This window comes from Crocuta crocuta, unplaced genomic scaffold (genome assembly GCF_008692635.1).
Source record: "Crocuta crocuta isolate KB4526 unplaced genomic scaffold, BGI_CrCroc_1.0 scaffold24, whole genome shotgun sequence".
In the NCBI taxonomy this organism is placed as follows: domain Eukaryota; kingdom Metazoa; phylum Chordata; class Mammalia; order Carnivora; family Hyaenidae; genus Crocuta; species Crocuta crocuta.
This window is the reverse complement of record NW_027530974.1, coordinates 8330445-8343050: the sequence shown is the minus strand read 5'-3', so window position 1 is coordinate 8343050 and position 12606 is coordinate 8330445. Positions and strand designations below refer to the sequence as shown.

The window sequence follows — 12606 nt, the reverse complement described above, 5'->3', positions numbered from 1 at the left end:
CTGCTCTATTTCATTTACTACTGTATGTCTATGACCTCCATATCCATCTTCTGAAGAATAGCAATACTTTGCTAACTACTTCACCTTCAGTCTCCTGCTGCATTTGTCACATCGTCATACTGGCCATGAATTCATTCTTTAGAATATTTAGAAATATTTAGAATATTTCTAAAATCTGACCCTGCATTTCCTTGTCATAAACCCTTTGCTGGAAGAACAATTGCCCATTGCCTGAAGAATAAAAGCCAAAATGCATACTATTATGTTTTTGCCGTTTGATGTGATTCTCCAGGGATGTCTCCTGTATCCATATTCCTCCCCTCCCTTCTTGGCCTTCCTCTGGCCAAATGCTTCTTACTAAAATACCAGTAGGCCACTCAAAAATAAGGATAATTTGCTAAATGTGTTATACTGTTGTATATTACCATCCATTGCTCTCTGTTTGGGGGAGCGCCTTCCAGGTCCTCAGATACTATCTGGCAAACTATTTCTTCTCCCAGGCTTATCTTGAATGTTGCTTCTCTAGGGTCTTTCCAGAGAGGACCATCTCCTTTTTGCCGAAACCTGGTTGACCTGACCCTTCTAACACATAAATTGACAATTACTTGCCTGAGTTTCCCTCTTCTTCTTTAAATTAAGATCTTCTTGTGCAATAGAGTGACTCCTCCATCTTTGTGTTCTCCATCTTTAATAGTATCTGCAGAACATAGTACATTTTTACTGCCTATTCATTCAGTACATAAACTAACGCATGCATGAATGATTGAATAACTGAATAGATTTCATTGTCCATATAACATACATATAATCTACCTCATTCCGTTTTCTACATGATAGGGACCTAAACATTAGCTTGAAAAAAATTTTCACATGGATTTGCTATTAATATATGCAATATGTTTTGAACTCTGTTAATTTGATAGATAAATATAACATTACAGGAGACGTTTTCATGACCGCTATCCCTGATTTGAAGGAAAACATATTTCACGTTACCATATATTCATCCTGGTTTCTTCTTCAAAAATCCTTGGCAACAGCATAATTTTTAAAGGGCCCAAATTGTTGGGGCACCCAGCTGGCTCAGTTGATAGAGCATGCAATTCTGGATCTCAGGGTTGTGAGTTTGAGCCCCACACTGGGTGTAGAGATTACTTAAAAAAGATAAACAGAATTTAAAAAGGCTCAAATTGTTGAAATAATCCTAAAAGTTAAGCAAAGAGCCCTTTCATCATAGGATATTGTCAAAGTGGCTGGGCTAAGTAGAGTGTGTTTACTTCATTATTATATTTCACAAGATAGTTTAGGAATTTGGAAGCAATCCAAAGTTGAATACCAAAATGATTTCAGTTGAATAATAAGGGGAGATGGATGGGGATAAAAAGGGAGAGAAAAAAATGAATGTTTAGGTGCTAGAAAGAAAATTAATGGAGATTGTGAAATTCCTTAATTCTTTAAAATTAATATTTATTCCCTTCTTTATAAAATGGCGTGGCTGGCCCATGATGGACAACTGTACAGTGTATACAGTGTATACACATTGAGATGGATCAGAGAAAAGAAAATTTGTTTAAATGCAGTTAAAGTAAATAATTTAATCAAAGGCATTTGTGTCTTAAGCAAAATATTTTGGCTTAGATTCTTTGGGGCCATTAACAGAAATTAATATTTCTAGATCAATTGCTGTTGTTTCTTCCCCAACATGAAGAAACTTGGCATCCATCAGTGATGAGATTCACAGAGATATTCATGCAAATCATTTGAAAATCTGTAGAGCACCTGTTATTTCTTGTTGTGGGGGTGATGTTTATTAAGCATACAGAAACACTCTTAAATTTAAATGATTGTTGTGTCTCTTTGTGACCTGGTATTTATACTATGAATACTTCCTCTTACTTATGATTAATTTTTAATGTTCTTCTTATTAACCTGTTTTGTGTTTGTCTGCTTAGTTTATTTCAACAGGGAAGCAAGGTAGTCCTGTTGAACCATTGATGTACTAATTTCAAGATACAATGCTGGTTTAATTTTGACTAATTATCTATAACCTAAAATGCTAAATTAAGAGTGGAATAGACACTTGAACATCAAAGTGTTTCAAATAAGTAGTCTAGAATTTTTGTGATTTAAAACTTTGATCTAGATCTTTGCCATCATACTAGCTATTAAGCACACGCTTCTCATTTTTATGCTCTGGATTAAAAATTGCCACACAAATGGACACTTTATAATATGCTTAATTTCCTTTTATTAAATTGATAAATGCAAAAGCACAGAACACATTTACACTCTGATGAGAATTTAGGATTATTGCATTTTGTAATTTTTATATTGTTCATACATGTAATTTGTCATTTGCACAAAGACAGCCACATGATAATTTCAAAGTATTTTGACCATTTTTTTAAAAGGAAAAGGTCACTTTCAGTAGTCAGAAAAGACATCATTCTATTAAACTAATTTGCCTACATGCAAATTTTGTCATTTTTACCTCATTAACTATTTATCATGAGTAAAAATATATATATTCATGAAGGGGCAGCTCACAGCCTGATGGAATTGGAACTAATATTTTGCAACTCTAATGATTTTTTGCATCCTTAATTAGATAGCATAAGGTTGATATGATTAGGTCAGGATGTAGTGTTTTTCATTAAAATACATTTTAGAAGCTGTATTCATAATCTGCCCTTGCAATTAAATAATGAGCCTATGAATTTAATATTATCGACCCAATTATTATCCCATGCAAACGTATACCTTTAATAAATTTGTGCCCTAGGACCTTCATTAACAACAGTAGAAATGATATTTCTAGGTACATAGATTGAATGGCTATGGTTAAACTTATGTAATGGTTTTAAACATATCAGGAAGCCAAGCTTCAATACTTAGGAGCTTAATTCCAAAATGTGCCTTACTATTTGTTGAAGACTAATTTACATTGTAATTATTTTCTTAAAGAAACTACCACTTTAAAAGGGGCTATTGAAGCTCATAAAAATAGCGGGATGTTAGACAGAGAGGAAGGGTGGGAGAAAGTTGTGCCTTGTGGGACAGTGGACCATAAAGTTAGAGATCCATTCAAGTAGAGTAATTGGAAAGCATAAAACTTAAAATGTCTATTTCTCAAGTGTCTGTATTATCTGGGGAACTACCCGATGCTATTAATGAAGATTATTATTTTTGTAGTTGTACATTAGGATAGTTTTTATTAATAGATGGCTAGACAATGGGATTATATGAGGGACTCTTATTATGAATGTAGACGGGGGAACACAAGCACCCAGACATGTACCCTGCTTTGTCTTCTTTGTATAGGTGTTGCTATTTATGTACTACTTTTGTGCACTTGCATAGTGACTGTAACAATGTTTCAGTTCTTTAGTTCATTCTTGATGAAATTCTGTTATGAAGGTTACATACAATCTATAATTTTTAATAAAAGGAGATAATTAAGAAAAGCTGAATTTACATTTAGTAAATTATACAGCAAGCATTGAAACCTAAGGATTGTTATTGACACAACATGTCACAATTGTGTTACAATGTGGCTGCACTGTTTTCCTAGAAATACTATGCCTTTCTACTTGGGGGATGCAGTCAGGGAGGAAGAAAAGCTTCAGCAGGATCATGAGTGGCAAGGTGGTAGCAAATAGATAAAATGGAAGCCTGTTGATGGGGATTTGGCATGGAGATGCTTTATAGTGTCTTTTGTTTTCCACACTGAAGAGACCGTGAGTAGAGGTATAGTAGCAGGAAATGCCAGGGCAAGTTTGAAAACTGAAAGCAATTTGTTTGGGCTGGAACAAAGGGCAAAGGGCAGAAGAAAGGGAAAGATCAACCTGGAGGAGTTTAACTGAAAATGTGCACAAGAGTGGGGGCTATATTTTTATGATAGGCAATGGAAGGCCATTGAAAGCTTTAGTAAAAAGGAGGGAATTCATTCAGTTAAGAATTTGGGTTGCCTTTGCACTGAATTCTGTAATTTGCTTATTTTAAAGTTCCGAAATTTTTAATGCACTCAGTCTAATAATACATAGTTCAATTTTCCACCCTTAAGTGTTGTTATTCAGCGAAGGCCTAAATTATCCATGGCACTTTCTAACTATTCAATTCAACTCAATATCACCATCACTTACAGATTGTGTGTTACATGCCATCAAGTATTAAGCATCCTGATCTGCAGTGGACGGATAAGTCTATTTCTCAAGTGTCTGTATTATCTGGGAATCACCAAATACAACTAATGAAGGCTATTATGTTTGTTGTTGTGTGTTAGAATAATTTTTATTAATAGATGGCTATACAATGGAATTACGTAAGGGACTCGAATCATGAATGTGCACAGGGAAAAACAAGCTTGCAAACTTGATGGGGACTTGAAAGGAGGTGAAGATAAATAACTACATTGGATCTAGCCAAATTTAAAATCAGGAATGGAATGGGGAACCAAGTGGAAATGGAAACTGGGAGTCAAACTGAATTCAAAATGGTAGGTGGCAGAATGGTGACTACAATGTATAGCACCCTTGAATCTTGTCAATTCAAAGGGGAAATGGGCTGCTTTGATTACAGGAGGTGGGAAGCAGGGGTTTCATTTAGTAAGAGCTAAGGAATCTTTTTCACTCCTTACACCAAGAGAACAAAAGGTGAGCGCTCAAACCATCTACATGTAACACTTCCTGGCCCCTGAACATGATTCCAGTGAATTTCATACATGCAGGATTTACCCATGGAGGCTCCACTTCCAAAATAACTGAAAAGCGTTTTACATTAAGTGTCAGGCACAAGAATAAGTACTCACAGTAATAAATAAGCATTTTGGACGTCAGGACAGAATTTTTAGTGAAAGAGACATTTACATCAGTGTAGGAATGTGAATGAACAGGTCTTTCTTGGGAAGTTAGTAGATTAGATTTTAAACACCGACTTTATTGCATTGAAAAAGAACATCAAATTTTTGTTGTTCTTGCTAGTAAAGAACATATCTTAGGGACCCCTGGGTGAATACATCCTAAAAGTATGCCTCAATTATCTTAAACATAGGGGTTTCTGCTCAGTAATCAAATACATATTCTGAACTCCATATCCAGTGTTATTTTCTTCTTGCATTGAACCAATTTCCAATTCTACAGAGGCATTAAGACACCTTTTAAAAGTTTTTATATGAGGGGCTCACTTGGTTGAGTCCGACTTTATTATCAGAAAACTCAAAAAAAAAGAGTCCGACTTCAGCTCAGGTCATGATCTCATGGTCCGTGAGTTCGAGCCCTGCATCAGGGATTTTTTGTTTCCCTCTCTCTTTCTTTGCCCTTTCCCTGCTCACATTCTGTCTGTCTCTCTTTCTCTCAATAATGAATAAATATTTGGAGATTATTATATGAATGTGGACTGTAATTAGAGCTGTTAACATCATAGAGCTTCCAATTTTTGCACAAAGAAGATTGATATTGAGTGGACTAATTTGAAAATACAAATCTTAGCTATAATTTTAAAATTTACTGATAAAAGAAGATGATTTAAAAGGTTTATGACTACTGACATTTCTCTTTTGCTTTGTTTTTTAAATCATGATGAGCAAGGGGTGGAGGAAAATACTCTGTGTTGGCATCGTGGTTTTGGTTAATTGATATATATTTCTCCCTTGATCTTTTTTAGCTCTGAACTTGTGGGTTGTCTGTTTGAAACTTTCCCAGTATATTGTTAAACGTTTGAAAGGTCATTTGGCCTTGGAAAGATTGATCTTTTCCATAAAATGAAAATGATAGGTCACTACTAAGGAAAGGAATAACTTAGAGCTTTCTGAAGATACCATAAATGTTTGGGTTTTAAAGATTGACAAAGACTTACTTAGATTTTGTTAAGTAGTCTCTCCCTTGATTCTAAAATCATTTCTATTTGAAGTTTAAGTGTAATCCATATGTTTTTGATTCATTAACACTTAATTTGTCAGCATCTCTTTACTGGAGTGGTATATAGCGGCCTTTTCATCTTTTTTTATAAGCTTATTTTCCTCAGACACAGGAAATCAAGTTTTTCTAAGAGTAAACAAACTTAAACTCAAAGAGACAGGAGAGAGTTTTGTTTGTAACAAAGCACCTATTAGCTTTGAACTACTTGTATACGTGGTATGCAAATTTCTTCTTTAAGGTTCCCTAAGATTCAGATACATTTGTAATTAACTGAGGCACAGTACACAGCTTTCTGTTTTATTATTTATTGAATTTTCCTACTATCTTACTCTAATTTCTCTTCATGATAAAACAGCCAACTGCTAACATATTAATGAACAAGCCATTAATGATAGTTATTTAATTGCCCTCTTATTATTTATTCTTATTAATAATGCAAAAGCTACTTATCTTTTAATAATTATGTGGTGGGAAATGGAATTTCATGTAAAGCATTAAACAATGTTCTTTTTTTTTCCTTTGGAAGTACAATGTTCTTTAACAGAAAGAATGAAAGTCAAACTCCTTTCCATATCTGGCTGTTTGAGAAGCACAAGTTCCCCAGCATTACTTGTGTTTGGATAGACTTCCAAGAGATGAAAATACAACCCTAATGAAATGCTAGCTCTACCATTAGCCTTTATCCTTTTTAACTTATCTAATTTCTGTTCGGAGTTCTTTGGGCTTTTAAGAGTCACAAAGCCTGAATAACTTAGAGTTGCAAAAATGTCACCATAATATTACTACCTCTTCAGAGAAACCCTTTGCTTGGCTTTTAGCATTCATGTTTTTTGATAGATAGGTCAAAGGGAATTTTTCAAAGGAGCTTAGAATTTAAGCAATATAGTCTTAAGAACAAAGGGGAGAAATAAGTAGCTCTTACTGTAGCCCAGTCACTATGTCAATCAATTTGTACGTTGGTTCATTTAATTTTCAAAGCAAATATATGTGGTGGATATTATTTCCATTTACAGGTGAGGAAACTGGGGCTCAGAGAGATGAAACAACTTCATTCATCCATCTATTCATTTATTTGCCACTTATTTATGAATCATCTAATACAAAGTAAGTGCTTTTTTCTTAGATGCAGGTGAAAGTAAGATGAAACAGTATCTCTTCTTTTATAGTACAGTCAGGAAGTTAAATAGCTGTGGCTATAATACCAATACAGTAAGATGGTAGAATAATAGAGCAATGCGCTGGGCAGTATGGTGGTAGCTTGAACAAAGATAGAATTGTTAAAGTAAATTTGAAGATCTAATTGGCTTTATTACGGAATTCAAGCGTTGGGCAGCGTCCCATCTGGCAAGCAGAGGGCAGCTCTGAAGAGTTTTACAAGAATGGAAGGTTTTTCTAGGAAGGAGGTGGGACAGCAAAGTTAACAAAGGAAAAAAAAAAAGATTATTTGACACATTCACTCTCCTTTAGGGGAAAGGCTGAGAGTCTTGTTGTGCAGATTACCTCCTCTTCTTTTGAGGCCCTGGAGGAGAGGGAGAGCCCACATGACAGACAGATTGGTGCTGCTCAGAAAATTCTTGACTGATGGTAAAGACTATATTTCCAGGGGAGTTTGGAACTGCAGTTAGGTTGGGTAATGAGCCTCAGTTTGGTGACTTGGCCCTAGTGACTTCATTTGGGGCCCTGTGGTTTTCTCTTTAAGACTCTTAATCCCTTGGAAAAGGCCATTAAAGATCTCACACAAGAGAAGATTATTGCAATAGGTATTCAAGAGGAAGAGTGGTTCAAGGATAAATTGGGCACCAAGGCCTGGGCTCTCCAAGCACAAGACGAAATATGATATTTCAGAGAACAGAAAAGAATTTGGGGCGTCTGGAACATGACTAATGGAAGGCAATAGGGAACACTAAGGCTGGATAAATAGACAAGAAAGGACACATATTAGTACCTCATTTTCGGTGTGCTTTCCAAAACCAGTTCCCAGTAATTCAAAATGAGTTGGTCTAAAAATGACCCATGAAAGACTGTAAAGTGGCGTCAAAGGTTACAAAAACATACATAGAATTTTCACATGATTATATCTTCCTTTGATGTGGGAGTATGGGAAAGTTAGCTTCTCTTCTTTGTGCTTTTGTAAATTTCCTACTAATTTTCATGACGAATACATATTATTTTCATATTTGGAAAAAGACCTATGAAAGTGTCCTTTGTAAGGAGAAAGTATCAAGCAGAATATAAAGTCCTTTGCAAGCTACCACCACATACCATTCAGGAGCATCCAGTCTATAGGAAGAATGAGACAGCTGAAAGTAGCGATTCATGTGATGCTCAGAAATAGGTGTTCGAGCCCTGACAGTCTGTCTGCTACATAATGGCCTCATGATTCATCTTCAGACACAGAGGAAAGAAAATCACAGACAGCATTAACATTGTAAGAATGTACTGGCCAACCTTGTCACAGTGTCTCTTATCCTTTCTGATTCCTTTTCCAATTTGATGGAAGATGCATCTTTCTTAATTTGGCAGCAGAAACGGTGTCTCCTGATGAGATTTAGTTGGTTGTTTCTCTTTGTTCACATTTCCTTCTTTCTAGTTAGAAATGCAATTTGCTTTCCATTGTCACCAGCAACAGTAGCAGTTGTGGTTTATGCCTCGATTAGGTCCTAAAACACGGCTAAGCTGCTGTATATTTGGCAGGAACAGAGCCACCATGCAGCGCTCCAAGTGACACACACACACCGCCATCTACATTTAGCTCCTGGTTTCCAGGCTGGTCCCTTGGCTTCTTCTCAGGCAAGCTGTTGGAAAAGCTCTCATTGTCCCTCTACAGCCTGTCAGCAGGTCAGGCTATGACTCATTTGTCCTCATGTTTTAGATTCTTGCTTATTTTTAATTTCTTGACATAAAAAGTGTGTTTCTGGAGTTGGGAGGCACATTTTTATCAAACAAATCTTGCTGTATCCAAAGGTTTGATCTTCTAGATTGTTTTAAAACCATTGTTCTATTGTTTTTTGGTTTTTGTTTGTTTTTTTCTTTTTTTACATTTGGCTGATTGATATTCCTTTCCTGGGTCTTTTTTAATTTTTTTCCCTTAAATGAGCAGCAGTCAACGTTTATTGAGTATAAGATCAGAAAGTAAGAATAGTATGAAAGCTCTCATTACCAAGACTGGGCATTCAAAAGTGAGTACCCCCCTGGTCTCTTCTAATTGTCTTAGTCACATATAAAACTTAAAAATTGAGGGCAGTAAGCTTAATTTTGTCATTAGGATGGAATGAGCTATGCCAATAAGTGTTTTTGTTTTTAACAAAGAACACAGTTCTTTAAGTAAATGGTCAGTTTCTTTTAAAATGTATACAATGCTTTTAGATATGGCAAAATCTAAAGGATAGGTCAAAAGAATCTTCAGTAGAGGGAATTTACTTCCCTTGATCAAGAGGTATTTGACCTTAAACTCTAGGCCTTCTACCTGAGAGAATAATCACAATCTGATCAGGGAGAGAGATACTGATACTAACTGTGCGTTGGTTCACCTCATACCATTTCTTTATACCACATATCACCAAAGGAATTTTTAATTCGCAAAACAAATTGTCCCTATTGCCAATTTCTTTTAATGCCTATAGTCTACTTTTAAAACCTGTAATTTTCATTTCTTAATTTCCTATGTAGCCAAGAAATAAGCTAAATCTCCTTTTCAAGAGGTCTTTGAACATCCCTGAAAATATAATTAAACACTTAAGAGTAGTCAGTAGCCTCTACTAAGATAAACATTGAGTTAGGCAATAAAGGTCTTATTTTATTACTTTAAAACATCTTTGCCTCTTTAGAATGGGTAAAATACTTTAACTACTTTAGTAAGATATAAATTACAACTATAACGGTAACCCATTTGAAGGGCCCGATTCAGTGGTCTTTATCATGTTAGCAGAGTTCTGCAATCCTCACCATAATTTAATTTTAGAACATTTTCATCACCTCAAATGTTATCATGGAAATGGAAATTTAATCAAAAAATAAAAATTCTAGAACTTGCAATTATGGAGAGCCAACCTTTATGTATGCATGTATGTATTTAATGTTTGTTTGTTTGTTTATTTATTTATTTATTATTTAGAGAGAGAGAGAGACAGAGAAGGGAGAGAGAGAATCCCAAGCAGGCTCCATGCTGTCAGTGCAGAGCCTGATGTGGGCCTCCATCCCACAAATCTTGAGATCATGACCTGAGGCGAAATCAAGAGTCAGAAGCTTAAGCCATTATTAAGCCACCCAGGTGTTCCTGTGGAGAACTCACTTTTAAATCCTGGTTCAAGGAACAATGAATGCTTCAGGTACTTCAGAGATCCATGACAAACCTGAGTTGATTTTAAAATGTTCAAGCCAGAAGGATCCAACCAATTTTTTTTTGTTTTTACTAAGATTTTTTAAAGGGATTTTAGAACAATAGAGCCCAGAGAATTTTGACCCAATGCTCAATAATAGATGCCAGGAAAAATAGTTATTAATAGTGTGAGTTTTTTTTTCTCTTGAGCCTCATGATAGCTCTTATGATGTTCTGTTGTTCATATCATAACATTATGTAAAAGGAAATGGTATCAAAGATCACTGAGGTTAAAAGAGAATGGGTTCTGTTATGATAATAGTCCTATTCTGAGGCTCTCATTTCGTTTGCCTTAACTTCAGGGTCATTGAAAATACCCACTACAGTTTTTACTTAAAACACCCAAATTTTGGAGCATTTGGGGGGCTCAGTCAGTGGAGTGTCCAACTCTTGGTTCCGGTTCAAGTCATGATCTCACAGTTTGTAAGTTTGAGCCACACATTGGGGGCCCCCGTGCTGACCGTGTGGAGCCTGCTTGGGATTCTCTCTCTTTTCCTCTCTCTCTGCCTCTCTCCCCCTCACTCTGTTTCTCTCTCAACATAAATAAACTTTATAAAACACCCAAATATTCTTAGTATTTTTCTCTTCTAAAAAGAATATAGAACAATTTCAATCCTGAAGCAGATGTATTAATTATCTGTAAGCAGTGGTGGAGATTGACCTAATTAACAGTTTACTCTCATCTCCTTTATTACCATACCTGGAAGGGAGTTGTTATTTTCTGCGGTACTTAAACACAGACGCACACTTCTGTGCGTCTCCTGAGTCCAGGAAGAATCATGTAGGAACAGAGCACTTTACTGAAATTTGCAGCAATTCAAGAAGAGCTTCATTGTCACAAATGGATACAGTAACGGCCCTCAAGATGACTTTAGGATAGTGCTCAGCAAAAGCTGCATCTCTGCCTTCCATTTTTCTCATCTTCTCCAGGATCATTTGTGTCCATCAGGCAAACTCCTAAAAATTCACTGAAGGAATGTCTGCCATCAAGGGGCTGGCATAAATAAGGGAGAACACTCAGGGTTTCTGTCCTGTTTGCAGGGCCAAATATTTTTTATTCTTCTGAGCCGGACATGCTCTGTATGCTATCTTGTGTAACTTGAAATTCGACATACTCTATCATTTAATACATTCATCTATTATTCACCAAGAATAATTAATATCAAACCCAAGCTCTACAAATAAGATGTGACATTTGGTTGTCCCAAAGAGTGGCATATCTACACCATATATTCCTTGAGTTTGGTTTCTTTTGTTTCGGGGTCAGGATTCCGCATCCAGTATAAGTTTTGTTGTTACTTGTTTTAGATGTATTGGATTCACTGAGAAGGCAAATCACCTCTCTGTATGAATCAATATTAGAAAAAAGTTTAGTTTTTAACACTAAATGGTAATTTTATGACTGAACCAAGTCACCTACTAGCTTAGGTAGTAGTATCTTTCCTTCTTTCCTTTCTCCTCTCTTTCTCCATCACTTTTTTCCTTCCTTCCTTCCTTCCTCTCTTCTTTCCTTCCTTTTTTCATCCTTCAATCAATTCTGTGCATAACAATTTTATCATTGTTGGGCACAAATCAAAGATCTAATACACAGTCCTTATGTTCAAGGAATGTTTAAAAAACCATTCTACTATGATGATGTTGGCAATGGCTTTTCATTCTTTGAAATGATCCTATCAGCCACTAGCATTTCCCATTTTCCGTAATCAGAAAATTTGCCACTAATGAAAATTTTTAAGAGGAATATTATGAGGAAACACAATGACAGTTAGCTGAACAGTTGAATTGAAGCATCTTTTGTTAATTGTGTGTTTCAACCTCCACATTTAGCTGATCCTGACATTTCTGAATATGCATATAATGGTGGAAGAGGTTTCTGTGTTTAGATTTTTTCCCTAAGCCTAATCGTTATACAGTTATTAGCTTGACAAATTATTTCTGTATAGGGCAAATAGACAGATGAGTTTTTCATTAATAGATACATCAAAGGGGTACGTATATGATTTTCACATGGTACTAAAAAACAGAAACACTTATCAAATTTTTTGTGTGTAATTCTCCCATGTTGCTTCTGATAAAAACTTGCCAAGCACCAGTGAAATTTGTAAATTGCTTCCCAACAAGTGATGAAATATAGAAAATTATGCTGTTGTGTGATTAGAGTGCAAGGAAATGGTTATTCCCACCCTAATTTTTTGTGAAGAATCACCTTCCATTGCAGGAGTGGAACATAGACATATAGATGTGAACCTCTGTAGGTTGGGACCTATAGGATGTAACCTTGCCTAACAAGTCAGAAATATTGAAAGATGATCA

The 12606-nt window shown here is 35.6% G+C and overlaps 1 protein-coding gene across 1 annotated transcript in view; it reads left to right on the top strand.

The window, feature by feature from the left end:
- LOC144236440 (uncharacterized) overlaps window positions 1-12606 on the top strand; it is a 294747-nt gene that overhangs the window by 229473 nt on the left and 52668 nt on the right. The gene's annotated exons all lie outside the window — the stretch shown is intronic.